Source organism: Ambystoma mexicanum, chromosome 2q, assembly GCF_040938575.1.
Source record: "Ambystoma mexicanum isolate Mex_15411 chromosome 2q, UKY_AmexF1_1, whole genome shotgun sequence".
Taxonomy (NCBI): Eukaryota; Metazoa; Chordata; class Amphibia; order Caudata; family Ambystomatidae; genus Ambystoma; species Ambystoma mexicanum.
In genome coordinates, this window is record NC_090924.1 from 1,185,669,335 (window position 1) to 1,185,683,697 (window position 14,363).

The 14,363-nt window shown below is 47.4% G+C and overlaps 1 protein-coding gene across 1 annotated transcript in view; it reads left to right on the forward strand.

The window, feature by feature from the left end:
- The window catches only part of MALRD1 (MAM and LDL receptor class A domain containing 1), a 3,359,462-nt gene that overhangs the window by 1,944,228 nt on the left and 1,400,871 nt on the right, over nt 1–14,363 (forward strand). The window lies entirely within an intron of this gene.

Sequence of the window (14,363 nt, forward strand, 5' to 3'; positions counted from 1 at the left end):
ACTGAATGAAAAATAGAATTTGCCGTTTGAACCATTTTGTACTGCAACTTTAAAGGGTGCATTAATTCATTACTGGGGAAATGTTATTTTAATGGAAAATTGTTAGTTAATTATATTAGGGGTTAATTTATTCAGTACGAAATGGCCGCTGGCGAATTCACTATAACATGGAACATTTTTACACCTGCAATACTTCAATTTGCTATCTTTGCATTCATTCCACTGCCTCCATTGAAATTCCAGTTTACTGTCACTATGAAACCAATGCATTATCTTGCACTACACCCCCTATGTTTACAGGTGCAAATGCAGTAGTTGAAAATGCACAGAGCTGTGAATGCACTTTGGGGGTAATTCATAGAAATCGGCACACAAATCGGCAAACGAAACCCATTTAGGCGCACAGGGTATTCATGGATTTCAACATCCAAAATCAGCCGTGGCGCAGAGTGGCGCAGCGACCCTGCAGCAGTGCCAGTTATGCCCCAACCCCGCCACGCGCGCCAAAAACATCGAATAACTCTAGTACATGGCTCAAAGGCCAGTGGACCCGCATACAGCTCCCCCAAACACAAAACCACGTGTAAAACTCCCCGCGCACCCCTCGGAATACATGTACCCCTCTTGCGCCAGCCAAATCGCGAGTAAAACTCCCTGAGCATCCCTCGGATACATGTACCCCGCTTGTGCTGGCAAAAATGCATGTAAAACTCCCCGCTAACCCCTCGGAATACACGTAGCCCATTCGCGCCAGCCAAATCGCGTGTAAAACTCCCTGCGCACCCCTCAGAAGACACATACCCTGCTCGCACCAGCCAAATCGCGTGTAAAACTCCCTGCGCACCCCTCGGAATACACGTACCCCACTCCTGCCAGCGAAAATGCGTGTAAAACTCCCCTCGCACGCCCCAGAATACACGTACCCAACTCGTGCCAGGCCCATCGCGTGTAAAACTCCCTGCACACAACTCGGAATACACGTTCCCCGCTCGCGCCAGGCATATCGTGTGTAAAACTCCTCGTGCACCCCTCGGAATACACGTACCACGCTCGCGCCAGGTAAATTGCATAGAAAAAGCACCCCCACAGTGGCGTGGGCTGCTAGTGGTTCATGCACAGGGTGGATGGCCTGCCTGTGGGGCATGGGGAGGGTGAGTGGGCTGTCTGTGGGGCATGCCCAGGGTGGATGGGTTGCCTGCATGTATATTTCGGGGGTGCGCGAGAAGTTTCACAAGTGATAGGCCTTCGGAGAGCAGGTAACGTGTATTTCGGGGGTGCACGGGTAGTTTCACACGCGATAGGCCTTGGGCGAGTGGGGAACGTGTATTTCGGGGGTGCACAGGAAGTTTCACACGCGATAGGCTTTGGGTGAGCGGGGAAAGTGTATTCTTGGGCATGCACAGAGAGTTTTGCATGTGATTTGGCATTGTGGGCCCTCCTAGGTGTGCTTTTTCCCCCCTCCCCATACCTGCAGGCAGCCCACACCACAGGGGACTACCCTACAACCCTCTCCATGCCCTGCAGGCAGCCCACATGGCACCATGCACTAGTGAGTGCACTTGTGAGCCCCGACTCATGTTCCCCACCAAGCCACCCACCCACCCACCATTGACGGGCACCTGCCAGCAGACCCGACTCATGTCCCTCACCCAATGACGGGCACCTGCCAGCAGGCCCCGATTCATGTCCCCACCCACCCATGCACCCACCCACCATTGACGGGCACCTGCCAGCAGGCCCCGACTCATGTCCCCCACCCCCATTGACGGGCACCTGCCAGCAGGCCCCGACTCATGTCCCCCACCCCACCCCATTGACGGGCACCTGCCATCAGGCCCCGACTCATGTGCCCCCACACAGCACGTCATCACGAGCCACACTCGTGGCCTTTTTGCCACCCAAATCCCATCCCATGCCACCCCAGTCCAAACACCCAACCAAGCATTCCATCCTTTCCATATTGAAATCCCCATGTCATGATAGATCCCAAATGACAAGTATGCACATCAATACATGTCTGTCAGACACACACAATGGGGGCAGGTGAATGAGAAAACCCACATCGTGACATGCACGAAACCAATGAGAGAATACCACACAAATGAAGTATGAAAAAAATGTATTATGAACAAAATCGAAGGAATGAAACAAAATCACACAAGAAAAGAAATACAAAACAAAAGCCTGGATGTCCAAAATTAATGAAAAAATGGGAATGCTGAATCCAATTAAATCCAAACTCATATGGCTCCAAAGGTTTCGTCCATTAAATCAAATCAAAAGTTCAAAAAATAAGAAAACCATTGCTCCATGGTAAAAAAAAAAAAAAAATGAAGTGAAATCCAGTGCAGAACTATGTATAATGTAAAAATCCAGGGTCCATGAGCCCAAAAATCCAAATGAAACCTACCAAAAAGCCTACCTAATTAATAACTATATACAAAAAAGTGGGGTATAGTCCATGCGCCCCAAAGGAAAAAAATAGAAAGGAAACTTACACCTAGAGAACTATTTACAAAGGTGGCGGGCAAGTCCAACGGCTCACTTGTTGAGGTCCCCGGCAAGGGCATCATCGAACTCCACTTCAATGTCCTAGAGGCAGGCCTGTTCCCTGGCCCAGAGGTCTCGCATGGATAAAGCCATGTCCACCTCCAACTCCCTGCAAATTTCCCCGAGGCACTGAGCCCGCCTCAACGCCCTGTGCATGGAGTTCTCCACCCTGAACATAATGAGCCGAGCCTCTTCCGCCCGCCGCCGCTCCGCATCTATTTGCCAGCCCAACCGCTGCCACACCGAAGACACTCCCAATCCAGGGTCCTCCTGCCCTATGGCGGATGCTTGCCCCTCTGATGTTGATGGCCCCAAGCCATCATCGCCCCCACCTTGAGCCTGCTGCTGCAATGCATGTGCCCTGCCTGATGATGCCTGCACATCCTCCTCCTGCTGGGGTCCTGTTGTTGTGGTGGCCACCCCTGCTAGACCTCCGACTCCCGACTGTGGCAGGGATGTGTCCTCCACCAGCCTGGCCGCTGGGTCAGAGGCAGCTCCACAGGGTGCCCAGGTGATACTTGGGCAGGAAGATGGCACGGAGGACAACTGGCGCATAGGGGGTTCAGTTGAGGAGGGGGTCGGTAGAAGGTCCATGCACAGTCCTCACGAGAACCCTGCACGTCAACCCGGATGCCACGTTGACACAACGCCACCCCAGCCAGGACAGGCTCATCACGGCACCGGATTGCCACATCCGCAGGGAGAGGAAGGCCAGTTGTTTGCGTATCCCCTCGCTGAAACCAGGTCTGGACGAAGGCATCCCTGCTGGTGCGGGATGAAACCGTCACAGGATTGGGGACAGGATTACACACAGGCACCTCTGCAGCCGCCTGTGCTGCCTCCTGTCCCTGCCCTTGGACTGCACCACTAGCACTAGTGGAATCCCCCTCCAGACCCTGTGTGTGGCCCTTCCACGGCCTCCTCCTCAAACAAACCCTCCACCAATCTGGATGACTCGGTGCCATCTTCCTCCATAGGCCCCTGTGGGGTCTCAGCTGCCCCTTCTGCTGCCGAGGAGTCCACCTCCGACCTCCGCATCTTGGACCTATCCTCGCCAGCTGCGGCCGCAGATGCGGCACCAGACCCCTCACTCCCCGATGAGATGACAACATGGGAGGGGAGCTGGGCCTTGCGTCTCCGGCTGGCAGTGCGATCCCTGCCGCTGTGCTCGACAGCACCGTCTCCGCCCTCTTCATCAGTTGACGCTGCAGACAGGGAGAGACAGTTGGGATAGGGCTTAGAGAGGAACAGTTGCACATGAGTGGCAGTGTCAAACTTCACACATGGCATCACAATCCCCAATACACCTATCATTTGAACCCACACACATGTTCAAATTAACAGGAATGTTTCAGCAGGCAGCACCATCCATACACATACAACAGCATGAGCATCCGAAGGTTGGCCTGACGTCACATGCAACACGGGGAGTGCCAAACACATGCACACATGCCACCAGACATACATGCATCTGTACATCTCTACCACCTGTCGCAATTAAATCATCGGCATCCATGTCACATCTGCCAATCAGCCTCCTACATGTCGGTGTCACATGCATCAATGGTGTATCACAGTGGCACACATGTCAATTACACACATGCACATGTACATTGTGCACATACATGAAGGTTGAACCAGCATCCATGTGTCACACCACAACCATGCCACAGTACATACACATAATTTTAAACATGTGTGTACCGACACATGCATTTGGGCACCATGCATTTGAACACATACACCATTGATGTGCCTCACACATGACTGAACTCACATGTGGCAGGCTCATGTCCATGTACATACACATCCATACATGGGCCTTCCAAGATATATGTCCAACCTGCACACTCCTGCCACACCTCGACATGCACAGCGTCCAATCAGTACGCATGATCACTTACCGCTCGACTCCGGATGGGTCTGCCTCTGAAGGATCTGGAGGTGGAGCGCTGGGTTTATGCGTTCCAGGACCCTCATCTGGATGTTGGTAAGGCGGACCCGGCACCCCTCCGCCTGCTTTGACTTCAAGAGGCGCCAGGCTTTGCTGAGGGTCCTGGACCTGAAGTCCTCCCAGCGCTTCCAGACGTGTTTCATGTCATGGGCTGCCACCCCCTCCACATTGATGGCAGCCACAATGTCCTTCAAGATCCTCTTCCGTCCTTCATTGTCATCACATGAACTTCCAAAGAGGGCATCATAATGCCCCAGGACTTGCTCCACCAGGATGCCAACTTCATTGGCAGTAGAGCTGGCAGCCATCTGCCTCTCCGCTGGGGGGTTGCCACTGGTGCCAGATGGTGTTGTGTCGGACATGGCAACCCCCGAGGCAGGTGTGGGTGAGCAACTGGGTCCTGGGGCTGGGCTGTGGAGCGATGTAATACCAGTAAGGAGTCTTCTGTTCCAGCAGGGGTGGTCACACTCGCAGGCGTTCCCCTGGCACGAGTTGAAGATCCCACGTGGGTTTCCATCGCTCTGTATGTGCTTTTTGTGGGAAGCGGTGTGTGTGTTTTCCAGGCATTGGGGTTCACACGCGATTACTTCACAGTGGTTGGGTGTTGGCTGCGCATTCTTCTTCTACATGCAAGGCAGATGGTGAGTCGCACACGCTATTTATCCCACTGCGGGTGTCCATGTTTGTCGCGTACCCCTTTTTTTACAGGCATACTAGACTGCGTGTTGATCGCGTACATATTTTTTGGGCTCCTGACTTCCACAGCGTACTACATGTGTTTTTTTACACGCACATGGGCAACAGGGGTCGCTTATCTCTTTTTCTTGCTTTTCTGGGATGCCTGTGCGTTGCGTGACACATCATTTCTCCTAGGGGGCCACAGAATGGGACATGTTTTTTGTTTGCGCACACTTTTGTAATGAGCAGGGATGCTACCGCCTGCCTACGTGTGGCGGACGTGTTTAGGTCTGTGCGTGTCTTTGGCCATGTGCAGGTTTCCACTATTCGATTCCATGAATACGTGTGGTTCTCATGCGTGTGGATGTTCCGTGTACTTCCCAGCAATACATCCCCAGTTACGCCCTTATTTTCACACGTTGTTCCCCTTTCCGCGCGTCTTGCCCCGTGTTCCACCCCCTTTTTCGTTTGTGCACTAACGTTGTGCGCTTTCGCCGTGCACCTTGCGCATGGCATTCTGGATGTTGCAATGACGTGTCCGCCCGTGTGTGCCACGCACGGATTTGGTGTACTTCCCGGGGGAAACACGCGCAGGGCGTTCCATGAATCGCACGAGTGCGCTTGCGCTTGCTTTTTCACGCTTGCGCCGGCTTGCGCCAACATTTTTGGCACACATTTGCTCCATGAATTGTCCCCTAAATGTAAAGCAACTGATTGTTTTATTTCAGATAGGACATTCTTTGGAAGGCTGACTTCAGAGTGACATGACAGGCAAGGTCGTGCCGCTACAAAATGCTCAGGATTTTGTGTGATTATCCAAGTCATGCAAATCTGGATATTCTTTTCTTTGTCCAGCAACGGTTCTATCTCAAATACAACAACCACAAGTGGAGAAGAAGCCTTACATTCTTCTCTCTATGTGGCTTTCTGCCCAGATAATCCATTAGTTTTCTTGCTCATTCCTCCTTGTGCGTCTACTGCCTGCATAGTGTTCTATGACAAGTTAATCATGACTTATAATCAGCGCCCTATATAACAAGTAGCACCAGATTTCTATGCCTGCTCAGAGATAATAATGTCTGAAATGTACGAAGATTCTCAGTCCTATTCAAGAGCATTCTTACATCTGTGTGCATCATCGTGGATCCTCGGATCGGCAGGTCTCCTTTCATGCCACCTGCACCTGATGCACACAGCCTGTTTTATTCAATAACCAGGCTGCTGCAATACTTAGCTGATTTTTCAGGCATTTTCTGTGCCGCTGCAGCACACTATAAAAATCGAAGAAAGATTCCTGTATTTATTTCTCAGATGTCAGAGCGTCCTTTTGGATGCACCATATTGCTTTGTTTGTGCCCTGGTGGCATTTCAGCCCATTGAAAATCTCTTCAGCCCATCTGGGCTCTGTTTCAATGGCCTCCTTGTGATCTTTCCAAGATAGCGGCCTCCCTTGTCTACTGCAGCCAAGCACCTTCTGGTGCGCAGTCCCCGTCGCATGATTGGCTTGACTGCAGTCTTTTTGGCCCATCATCAGAGCCGGCAGGCGGTTCTTAGCCCCCTCTCAAGGCCCTCTCCTAAGGGACCTGGTACTACCATGTCTGGCCCTGTCCAGCACTGGAGGTGCCCCTTTCCATGCTGCAATTTTGATGATTCTTTCTCTTGGCAACACTCCAAATGAACATACTGTTGGTTACCCCTGCATACTCTGAACACAAATAACCTGCTTTTCTCTTCACTGTTCTGGTAAGCATCATGGTCCACTTGGTTCACTTGGTCTGGACTACACATCTTCCTTTGTACATTCATTTGTACATTTCGTACATTCTGTACATTCTGACTGCTTGATTGATTCATGCATCCTTTCTATGCCTGTTCATCTGTATATTCTAATACCTACCCTTGCTGGGCCTCATACTGTATTAATTCTGCTGATTTCTTAATGCGCTGCTTCATCAAAAAAGAATGCATTCCTGGGTGTGCCTTACATCTGTCCTTCCTCCATTTTATTGCTGCATTTGTGTGATTTCTGGTAAATTCGACATTAGGTGTGCTTTACATCTGTGCATCTTCTTGCCTTCCTCGGCTGCAAGGCCACCTGGTGAGTTTGCCTGTGCACTGTGCAGCCTCTCCAACTGCTCCTCTTTCCTTCGCCTCCACCTTCCCCATCTATTCTTACTGTTAATCTATCACCTATCCCTACTCTATCACACATTCTGGTAGAAAAAAGTTTTAAAATGATCCTGGCCTACCTATTGCTAACACCTATGTCTTGCTCTGATTTGCCCCCTCTCCAGACCTCCCATCTGATCTCTTCCCTCTCCCCTTTTTCCTCTTCACCCATTAATGGCAGCACTAGTTGGGAAGTACTCTTGGCATACTTCGCATCCTCAGGTGCATCATTTATGTCTATCACAATGGCACTGTCAGAGCCCAGGGTTCTCAACCCAATCTTCTACTCATCGATCAGCGCCTGATGGACCGTATCAACTTCCTACCTTCTCCTGCTACTCCTCCTTCCTCTCTCTTTGCACCTGCTTCACCACATCCAATTGGTGTACCTCCTCCCTGTACTCCACCTTGAAAAGCCTTCAAAATTGGTGACCGGCTTCACTTAGCCACACTTACGCTTGATTCGCTGTCAAACGTTCTTCTGAAATCTGCCTCCTTCCTGAAGACTTTGAGCTCCATGTCTTTGCTCCAACTGAGATGTGGTTCAATGCCATTTCAGTCACTGCTTTTGACTGACTCCCTTCTCCCTGACAGTTACATGTTCCTCTCTAAGCCCTGTCCCAACTGACCTGGTGGTGAAGTAGCCCTGATCTTCCCAGAATGGGTTCCTACCTCTCTCATACCAACCCAGCCCTGGTCCTCCTTTGAAAGTATTGTCTGCAAGCTAAGTGTCTCCCGGACTCTCTCTCTCTCACCCTTGCCACTATCAACAGGCCCCTTGGCCCTGTGTCTGTATTTCTTTTTGAATGGGCTTAACCTTCTCTCTTTTGACCTCTATCTCTAACCTCCTCCTCCTTGGAGACATCAACATCCACCTTGACTCTACTGCTCTTGCCTCTTCTCTCTTCCGTGATCTCTGTATTTCTTTCTCCCTAACAATTCTCCTCTCCCGCCCTACCCACTCTGCCAGACACACTCTTGATGCCTTCTTCGCTGCTGATCTCCCGCTCACCAACCCTCTCACTACCCAGCTCCCCTGGTCTAATCACTCTCTCCTTCTCATCTGGAACCTCTTGGCCCCCTGACAAAGCCTGAACCACACTGCCAGACTCCTTTGCGGTCATCAGACCGATGAAACGAGTGTCAGCTGCTGCGTTTGCCTCAATCTTCATCCGTCCTTCTTCCCCTCCTCCTAATTCTCCCACTGAGTCTGTCATTGGCAACCTTCATCTTGCTATCACCAACACTCTTGATATTCTGGCCCCTGTCATGAGGATCCACCTGAATCTTTCCTCCGAGCGTAACAGTTGGTACAATTCCAATCTAGTCGCTCTGTGCAGAGTTGCTGAAGGTAAGTGGCAAACCACAGGCTCATACTCTGAAAAACTGGCCTGCCGCCTACTCCAAAGGCAATACCATCTCTCTATCCTCTCCACAAAGAGTGTTCACATCCAGGCCCGTATCTCTGGAGCCTCTACCAATATGGCTGAACTCTTCAAAATCTGCAAGGAACTAGCCAATCCATCTGCAGTCGTCACCTCTCCTCTCAGCACATTCTATCCTCTCTCTCTTTTTCCCCCTCCTCCATTCTTCCCCCTGCCACCTGACTACTTTAGCCTCTCTTCCACACCCTCCCATTCTCTGTGCCTTCTCACTCATCACAACTGATGAGATCACTAGAGTATTAGTGCTATGAAGGTCTCATCCAAACAGGTGTGTCCCTGTTCTTCCAGAACCATTAAGGACAACAACATCTCCTCCCTCGCTCTTGCTGATTTTTGCACCACTCCTTATCATCAGGCTCATTCCCTTCTTCTCTCAGGCCCTCCCTTGTGCACACCCTCCTAAAAAAGCCTTCAGCCGACACCTCGTGTCTGGCCAACTACCACCCCATCTCTACTACAGCCTTCTTTGGGAAACCTCTGGAGAAGTTGGTCATCCCCCAACTGACCCAACACACTAAGCTTGCTGGTTATCTACATGACCATCAATCTGGATTCCAATCATCCAGAGGCATGGAAACTGCTCTCCTGAACACCTGTGAAGAACTGCTTGCAAATCGTGACTCTAATTCAACTGCTGTTCTCATTCTCTTTGACCTCTCTTCCATCTTTGACACGGTCAACCATTCTATCCTCATCATAAAGCAGCTCCAAGATACTCTTGGTATTTCAGACAGGGCCCTGGTTTGGTTGACCTCCTTCCTCACTGACGCCCGTTCCCAGGTGCTCCTGGGATCTTTCTCCTCCTCCTACACCACTCTCTCTACAGGTGGTGTTCTCCAATGCTCTATCCTCTCACCTTGGATTTTCAACATCTACCTTGCACCTCTTGCTCACCTGATCTCTGCCTTCTCTCCTCATTTGCAGTGTTACGCAGATGACACACACTCTTCTTCAAGCTCTTCTCTTCCCACTCCTCTTCCTCCTCTATCATCCCTGACTGGCTGTATGCTATTCAGTCTTGGTGCACATCCAATGAACTGTCTCCATGCCAGTAAGAATGAGATCCTTCCTATCGGAACACCTGTTCCCCATTTCCCTCCTGCTCTCTGGCCGTCCTCTTTGGGCTCACCTCCCTCTCCTTTCACTGAGGTTAGAAACCTTGGGGTCATATTTGACTCCTCTCTCTGCTTACTCCTCACATCTTGGACCTTGCCAAGAAGGCCCACTTTCAACTTCGCCTCCTTAGAGGAATTCTCCCTTTCCTCACCTTCCCCCGGAAGCTCAATGTCTCTAGAGCTCTGGTCCTCTCCAGGCTAGATTACTGCAACAGCATCATCCTCAACTTGCCTCATTTTTCTATCTGTCCTCTTCAACTAACCCAGAATAGGGCTGCAAGAATTTTCCTTGGCCTCAAGCCCTGGGACGGTATCTCTCCAGCTCTAGAATCTCTCCACTGGCTACTGGTTGCTGCAAGGATCAAATTCAAGACCCTTTGCATCATCCACAAGGGTGTCTGGGACCTGGTACCACACTACCTGCAACTCTCTTACTAAATACTTTCCTTCCAAATCCCTTTGATCTTCTGGCTCCCACTCTCGGCTGATCAAACACTTCTCTAAGCAGAAATCTGGGGGTAGATCTCTCTCCTCAGCTGGCTCCCTCCATGGCATAGTCTCCCCTCTCCGCTTTGTACCAACCTCCTCAAGTTCTGCAAACAAATAAAGACCTTTCTCTTCTCCTCCTTCACTCTCCCCCTCCCATGCTAACCAACCCCTCTGTCACTGAGATTGGCAGCCTGGTCCCTAGAGAGTCCAATTGGGTACTGGCCCAATAGCCTCCCGCACCCTCCCTCTGCACTGCCCTCTGGGCCCACACCCGCCTGTCGGGTGGCTTGCCTCTGCCCTGTACTTACCTGTTTAGCGGTAGACCTCCCTCTTTGCCCGGGATATCTCTGCCCATACCCTTACCTTTTGCTTTCTCAACAGGCACCTCCAGCACTTCCTCCCCTGGGGAACTCTAATAGCACTTACCCACACCCCACAACCCCCTTTTTCCTTTTCTCTAAATGCACTTGCACGCTCCAAATGTCACAAGGCCTAGTAGGACCACTGTCCATTTCTATTTATAATGTTTCAGTCTCACTGTTCATTTGATTCCATGCTCCCTTCCCTTGTGCTCTGTGCTGCTTTGAAACACTGTCTTGTTGCATAAGCGCCTTATAAATATCCAACAAATAAATAAATTAAATAAATACAATCAGGTCATCCCATATATCGACAAGACACACAGTCTTCAGCTGGCTGTAGTGATTATCAGAAAGAATAAGGCAATGCTAGGCCAAACTAAGAATTATCACCAAAATGTAGATTACGCTGAACTGCTGTACACCTGTGTGTTTTTAGTTTTAGTCACAATGTATATAATATCAGTAGACAAATGGCTAGCCGTCAATTGTAGATAAGTGTGTCCAATTGTGCTGGTCAACTATCATGCATTCCCATCAAAAAAGGTCTATAACAGTTCAGTTGGACTATTTTTGTACATCACCTGGGCGAAGTCTGCTCTGACTTTGAACTAGATGAATGAATACCACTGTTGTTAGTTTCAAATTATCTGGTGGCGATTTGAAAGCAGAAACATTTACAAACAGTTGCATCTTAAATTGTAATGTTCACATGTAATGAAATGTTTTTTTGAAAGCACAACACAGAAGTTCATATGTAATTACAATGTTAAAAGACAACTGGACATAGTTCACATGAAATGGTATGATTTTAAAAGAAAATGTAATTAGGAAATATGCATTACATTTTTTGGGCGTAAGTAAACATTTGATGCTTTTGGCACACTATAATATTTTAAAGAGTATAAGGCAATTTATTAACAAACTAAGATGAAACATGGCATGTTTGAAGTTGTTTAATGTATTGTAGAAATGCTTGATAAAATGTACTGCAAAAGTGGTTACTGTACAGTGTTGCGAGAATACAGTCACCTTAACTTTACACACATTATTGTCTATATATATATATTTATTTAATCGTTTATAGCGTGAAACGAGCCTGGAAGCAGCAGAGTTCTTTACAGTGTGTGGAGGCCAGCGTTATCGCTTTCCGTTTTAGACAGTAGTACAGTACTGTTGGTGAGTTAGCTAATAGCTGTCTGTGTGGTATTGTAGAAAGAGCCCTGTTATGAGTGTCTTAAGTAACTCGAGGATGGTGGGGCCATCTTGAACCAATGCTAGGATCGAATTCCACAGAGTCAAGGCATGACAGGAGAAGGCTTGTTTGTGAGTCTTCTCATTTTGGGAAACTTTCAACTCCAACCTCTTGGCGGTTTTGCTACCTGAGGCATGGAATGCGCTGTGGGCACGTGGTGTAACCTTCGACTTTAAAAGATTTTTATTATTAGAAATGAATATATAAGGCAATTAATATTTATAAAGGATATGTGAAATACATGCCAAACATATGGTAGAAGCATAAAAGAAAAATTAACAACATGTGTTTGATGCATATACAAGTCAACTATATATAAATATAATTGAGTAAAGTACTTTTAAATAAGAAGGGGGTGACCATACAAATAATAGACAATACAAGGGGGGAGGAAAGAAGATGGTGATGGGGCACATAATAATCATGACAAATAATGCTTATAGTACATTAGTGAGATTCAGCATTGGATTGGAAGTCAAGAAAGATTTGCCATTTCAAACGATGTTTACAATGAAGATCAGGAGAGGAGGCATTACTACTTTCTAATCTATGGATATTACATATAGAGTTCCACCAGAAATTATAATTAATATGAGTTACGTTTTTCCAATTAGTAGTAGTGATTTGAATAGCAACCATTAAACATAAATCACATAGAAAGTCTGCATGTTTATTAGAGGGAGTAGTATATAAAAGGGAACTGCCAAAAACAAGGAAGTCAAAGCAAAAATGTTGATAAAGTTTGAAAATAGATTTGATGGTGTGCCATACAGAGTTCCAGAAAGGTTTAACATGTTGACATTCTACAAACATATGTTTAAAGGAGCCTTGGATGTGTAAACAGCTCCAACAATTGTCATCAGGCACTAATCCACACTTGAAGAGAGACACAGGGGTGATAAAGTCTCTATGATGGAAAATGAAAAGGGTTTGGATTAGGCTCGCTGAAGCAGAAATCTTAGAAATGCATTTCCATTGCGGGGGCCAGCATAGTTGGAGATCCAGCAGTACATAGCCGTTTTTCCAGTCGCTATGAAGGAGGTCAGTAGCTGGTGTAGAAGACGTTGACATTAAGATTTTATAGTAAATAGAGGCAGTAGTATCAGAATTCAGCATATGTAATAGCCTCTGCACATCAGGAATATTAGAGTTATGCATAAATAATTCATAATTTTCAAAAATTGCAGCAATATCAAGATATTGTTTTAGAAAGGAGGCAGGCATGGGGATTACCCTGTAAAAATAATTGATTACATAATCTGATATCTCTAGAGAGCCATGGCCTCCAAAAAATAGATTTACATATAATTTTGATTAGGGAATTAAACTAGATGAAAGGAGAGATGAACAAGATTTGCTTAATTAGGGATGGGAACAAATATGTTTTAAGATAAAATACTGATTGGCGAATACAGGACTATTTAGTCAATTTATTCTTGTTTTTGATAAGGTAAATATCTGCTAGGGAGTTTGGAGAAATCATGGCTCTTTCCAGACGTACCCAATTAGTTACACATGCTGCCTCCAATGGACAAACCACAGCTGTGCTTGTTTGATAACGAAGGCCAAGTGATATTTTTTACAATCAAGAAAGCCAACACCGCCCATGGATTGGGGCTTTTTTAAATTTATTAAGTGAAATGCGTGCTTCTTTTTCCCCCATAATAACTGAGTCAAACAGGAGTCTGTACATCTGAAAAGGGAAATGGTTAGGGAAGCATATAGAGGAGATAGAGGATGATGGGGGAGATCATCATTAACAGGGAAGACCATGAGGATACTAATTCTTTGACTCTGGCCAATAGTATTTCTGAGTTTTGTTTGCAAATGTTATTGTTGAGTGCTGAGACATGAACACCAAGATATTTGTAACCTTTGGGATTTCATTCCTAAGGAAAGAGTATGAAGTGGTGTGCAATGTATGTTGAGGGGGAGAATAAAGATTTTCCATAATAGCTTACTAGAAAGTCTTAATTCTATTAAAGGCATAGAAGCGAGCATTATGCACCTCTTTCTTTACTATAACACGTAGAAAGAGCTCAGCAGCAAGATATTTTTGTGCACTTGAGAGCAATAGGAAAATATGCATAAAAGGTGCAACAAACAATATATAATAAACAATATATAACAAACAAGAAAAAGAACATACAAAGTCCATCAAAGTCTCTGAGAAGACACAAGAACTCAATTTCCCTTCACCCAGTGGTCACCAACATGTGACAACAGTCCGCCAATAGGTAAGCAGGTATCCTCATAAACAGTCCTGCACATGATGTAACTTCCTCTTTCGAGGCTGCAAACTTGGCTGTCGATAAACCATAAGTAGAATTGCAACTGTAGCCATCTTAG